The sequence below is a fragment of the Pinus tabuliformis genome, chromosome 7 (assembly GCF_031772625.1).
Source record: "Pinus tabuliformis cultivar Carrire ecotype Pingquan chromosome 7, CPIR1, whole genome shotgun sequence".
In the NCBI taxonomy this organism is placed as follows: domain Eukaryota; kingdom Viridiplantae; phylum Streptophyta; class Pinopsida; order Pinales; family Pinaceae; genus Pinus; species Pinus tabuliformis.
Genome location: NC_142293.1, coordinates 1941197880 through 1941203473, shown reverse-complemented (window position 1 = coordinate 1941203473; position 5594 = coordinate 1941197880). Strand labels below are relative to the sequence as shown.

The following is a 5594-nucleotide window of genomic DNA, read 5'->3' as shown; positions in this document are numbered from 1 at the left end:
TTAATTTACGATTATCAAATTTTGAACTCTAAAATTTAAACATAATATTTTATCTTAGAAAATAATATAATATTTCTTATTTTTATTCAGTTTTTAACTTGGTGAAAATAAAATAAAAACAACTTTATGGGAAAACATTTTTACTTGGTCAACATATTTTATAAAAAAAATAAGGTATGAGAACCCATGGTATTCATGTCGAATATAGTCTATTTAAAGGGGGAAATTAAATGAACCTAAATCCATCTTAACTTAGGATCTACCAAACCCTGAAAAAGTTGGTTTAAATTGACACAATTACATGACTAAATGTGGTTGATATGTATGACATCATCTCTCTTTCTTAAGTTAAAAGAACATCTATTAGTTTTATAAAATATCTATCCTATAAATCTACATCTTCAAAAAATGTTATACAATTTACATTGTAATTTCATAATTATAATTATATTAAGTGAATGTGAAAAAATGAATATGGATATTATACTATTTATTATTTGATAATTTGTATAATAATCTTATAATTATATTAAGAAATTATAAAAAATAAAAATATATTCATATAATGCTATTTATTATTTGAAAAATAAAATAAAAAATTTACAATTACATTAATTAAATGCAAAATATAAACATAAATTTAAAAATAATATTGAAATTTCATCTTCTTAATGAAAATGAAACAACTGGAAAATTCAATTTTCTATCTTAATATAATGATTTAGAATAAAAATAATAATCTGCCAACATTCAATAAAGTTAACCCCCTTAAATTATAATGCCTAATTGAGATCTGTCATCCAATCAAACATAATAGGTAAAAACTCGCAATACATACGAAATTAATGAAAAAAATACGAATTTAATGAAAATCAAAACTTGCGGCATAAACTCAAACTTCATTTTCACTTCGTTCAATGACAAAGAAAACAGTGATTTTAATCCGCCAAGTACGACGAACGAGTAAAATCTCCGAGGGTTTGAACAACCAATGGTAATGCTTTTCGGCAGTTGCTTCACAAATTATGTTAAATTTGACCACTTCATTCGTTTAACGGCCAGCCTCAGTAAATATAACACATCCGAAACTGAAATATTACGGTATAAAATTGTCATCACTTGCAGCTTCTATTTGAAATATTCGGATGGCTGTTTCTGCAGCGCATTTAGCCAATTTCGTGTCTTTGTTTTAACGATTTTGCGTAGTTTGAGCTTTCTTTCGACGAATTTGGGCGAGTTTGGGCTTTATCTGGACATGAATTTAAATGGTGGAAATATCTACCATTTAATTTCCCTTATTCTCGTTATATTTTTGAATCTGAGTTTCCATGTTTTGAGGAGAAGGGAGAAAAATGAGAACCGTGCAAGTTTTGAATCTAAAATTCAATATATGATTCAGTTTTTCCCAACACAATGGAAGCATCAACACAAAGAGAAAAATACTGAATCCAAAATCAGCTTGTAAAAATGAGAAAAATAAAAAAATGCAAGTTTTGAATCCAAAATTTAATAGATGACTCAATTTCTACCAACACAATGGGAGCATCAACAAAAAGTAAGACTAGTAATTGTCCCAAAAGGTACAAAGAGAGGCCGATAGAATTATTAAATTGGAATTGTTGAATTTTTGTAGAAGAGTTAATTGGTTTGTGGAAAACCTTGTTTTCTTGGATTGGATCATTGTGCAATTACCCCACATGATTCTCGAATGTACCATATGTTGTCTTATCAAGGTCGCAGAATCTGACAAATTAATGTGCTTTTCTTTTTCTTTTTCTTGGAATGTTCAGATTAATAAGTTATAGTGTTCATGAATTTATACCTGCTCTGGTCACTGCACATTAATCTCTTCAATTCGTTTTGATAGCGAATGATCTGAAAAAACACAACAATGCATTCATTCAAGTCCTTGGAAGCCAAAACAAGCAACCCAAATGGCCCAACAATAGTCCTCGCAACTGAGCCAATCTCGCTGCACAGATTTTGAGCTGTCAAATTCACTCCCATCTCTTCTTCGAACTTTATGATTTCAAGCCTTGGGAGATCGAAGGAGACCTTCACGTCAGCCTAATAACAAAGACAAATTCACCGAATAAGTTAATAAAACGAAACCACAGCCACAGAAAAAGGAAATAATTTCTTAAAATCTGTTTAGTCATGAAAGAGATCTTTGCTTCAACTAAGGTCATAGACGGCCTGTCTGATTTCCCTCCTATAAGAATCTTAAAAACCAGCAAAAGAACTACTAACTCGATACCTAAAATCAATATTGGGACAATTAATTAGCCTAAACATTAAAACAGACCATTGAGATGTTTTGAGCAAACAATTGTTACGTAAAATGTACTGAACTAAAAGAAATTTATTGGTGTAGTAAGTACCTGCACTACGTTTATGCCTGCAATTTCAACAACTGATCCACTGCTGAGGTCAATGTTTTGTCTGAAAGTTTTGTTTCGACGAAGGGATTCTACTTCGGAAACTGGCCACTGCAAAAGTTGTGTTCTAGTGATGTTGTCTAGCCAGATGATTCTTGGAATAGCCTTAACAAAACACAAACACATGCATCAAGAAGTAGAAGAAAAAAAAAATGTAAGCAACATATAAGACTAATAGGTGTGATCAGACTGACTTTACCTGAAGAGCGAACCAACCCTGTGTAATATCATCGGAGATGGTGTCTGATTCATTCACCCATCCCAACAGAATTCGCCGCTACTTATATTGATCAAAAAAGGACTTGGAGGCATAGAATTTTCCATAGTCATATCTCAACCCATTTTTATCGTCGTTGCTGGTGTTGTCGGGCACGTATCGATCCTGACCAAAAAAGTAAGTTCCCACTGTATAATAATCGATCATGTTATCGCCCAGACTCGCCTTCAAAACATGTTTGAGAGAGGGCCCAATTGCGGAAGTGTTTAGCCCTTTGGTCCCAGAAAGAGGAACAGGGTAAAAATCAGGACACTCCCACATTCCTGTCAAGTTCGACGAATGTAAAGGATGCTCGGCCTTCACCCAATTGACAAAATCCTCGCTTTCGTATAACAGAGCCACCCCGCTGCGATTACTCTTATTTCCAACTACAATCCTCCATTTGTCGTCCGTGTCCAGCCATCTAGTGGCAGGATCCCTAAAGAAAGTCCCATTAATTACATCGCTTGGAATCAGAATACGATTCTCAGGTATCTTCACCCATTCCCTCAAAAGAGGATCGGAGATATTCTTAGGAATGGCCACGTTTTGCACCTGTTGGGATGAATTGGCCCATCCAGTATAAAGAATTACAGGCTTGTCTCTGGGTAGTAACGTCGCCGAACCAGACCAGCAACCCTTTATATCATACCATTCACTCGGAACAATGGCAAGATCTAGTGAATGCCAGTTAATGAGATCCTTAGAAACAACATGCCCCCAAACAATATTTCCCCACACCACTCCTTGAGGATTATACTGGCAGAAGAGATGGTAAAACCCTTTGTAGAACATGGGTGCTACAAAACGAACCCAGTTCGATTTCATCACAGAGAATTTTAAATCTGAGAACAATGAATGAATGAATTGAAGAGGAAGGAAAAGGTCACCATTTGGGTCTGTTGGAGGTTAGCAACATAGTCATGCAGGCAAACACAAACATAAAAAAGCAGAGTTAGTAGATTAGCGGTAATGTCAAATACAGAGTTGTTATGAAAAATCTGGAATAATATGGACTGTACACACCATTCATCCAATTCTTTTGAGGCTGAAAATGGTAGGCCATGCGATATTGGATTTGAACGTTTGTTCTAGTTGTGTTGACAGTACGTTCCAGATGAGAAACCCACATAACAACGCAGATGAAACAAATCCCTGCCAGAGCTATGAGATAGATCGGAATGCCTCTAACCCATGACCCCATTCTGTGACCAGAACCGAATACACCAAATGCTATACGTTCACATGCTCTTTTATTTTATAGCACCGGCCATTAGATTTGCAATCGAGTGAAGGATGATCGTTACTAATCAGTGCTTGCCAAAAGCCAGGGAAGAAGAACAGCAACAACAACTGGTAGGGAAAAAGCAACAAGAATATCTTCAAGAGTGACTTAAAAGAATGGGAAAAAGCAATAAGGCAACTCAATTGATATTTGGAAAAAATAGTCACATTTCAAATCAACAGTTGAAAGTGTCTCACCTGATCGAACGGAGGAGGGTAAAAGTGTTGACAATGGTTGATGCATAGGAAAGGCCTATCGGCCTAATTATAGTGTATTTAGCCATTAGCTCCCCTTTTGAGTTCATTCAATAAGGTCATCTGTTATAGAATCTGTAGCCACATCATTCAATTGAAATGTATGATTTTGGCCCTTATCCATTCTATACTCATTTTTCACTCAATAGACCCATTAAAAACTTTGCAAAGAAAACCTTTTAATGTCTCCACGGTCACTTCTTTCTCATACTAAGAGTTAGTACTCAATGTGTTCCTTCAAACCTATACGTATGAGTGTGTTCCCTCAAAACTAAATAAAAATATATAGAAATTTGAAAATTACGCATTAATTCAATAACTTACTAAATCCCATGAGAATGATCTCAACCATCTTGGAATGGGGTAAATGAGACCCAAATGGATGAGAATACACACAAGCCTTGTGATATTAGAGTTATCATCCATCCAAGAGTTGTGATAACTTTCATTCCCGTGTTGTTTTTATGACCATTATCTCTATAAGAAATGTCATTTTCAAATTTTTTCATCTCCCATTTCATGATATCTAAGGTATAAGAAAAAAATTTCCTCATTTTCCTTGTGCAAAGTAGAGCAATGGAGATGTAGTAGTTTTAAGTGGCATGTGGAAAAAGGAATAAGAACTGGTTTATGGAAAAAGGAATTTACATGGTGATTATAGCTCATGGAGAAAGGAATTTACACGGTGATTATGGATAATGCTAGAAGAAGAGTTAGGTGAACCTTTATTATATTACCATTCATTAAAACTATAATGGAGATCTCTCTTATTTCACTACCTTGGATACCAAGTTCTTGCATCTTTTTGTTATCTTTCAATTTCTCATGTTGTTTCTAACTCTTATGGTTGTAGTTAGTTTGGTTCATTATTTCATAATTTAGTTATCACTGCCAATCGTTTTTGATAAAGGTTATTTGTTATATGTGTGCAAGTCTATGAAATCACTAGAAAAATAGGAAGACAAAATCAAATGAGAGAAATTGGCAGTCCTCAGGTGAGGAGACCCTAAGGTTGCACACAATGCTGGCTTAATTCATTGAATTCACAAATCAATCAATACAATTTTATACAGTGATGTTTAGTTAAGGAGATGAAACAACCTACTAGAAAATAGGAACTACAATTACAAACACAACCTTAACTATTACGGTTTCTCCATTATTTTCTAAGTTCGACCCTTAATGGAGAAAGGGTTGATTTCCACACCTAACATCTCCCTAAACAATTCAAATTTTATCTTCCCAAAGGGCTTTGTGAAAATTTCAGCAAAAGTTTCACAAGTATTACAATATTCAATAAAAATTTCATAGGTTGTATCTTCTCTCTAATAAAATGAAACTGGGCATGTTATAGACATTTT

At 34.2% G+C, this 5594-nt stretch overlaps 1 pseudogene; it reads right to left on the bottom strand.

Annotated features, from left to right (window-relative positions):
- Positions 1-1791: 1791 nt before the first annotated feature.
- LOC149256247 (beta-fructofuranosidase, insoluble isoenzyme 1-like) lies at positions 1792-3775 on the bottom strand (annotated as a pseudogene).
- Positions 3776-5594: the final 1819 nt, after the last annotated feature.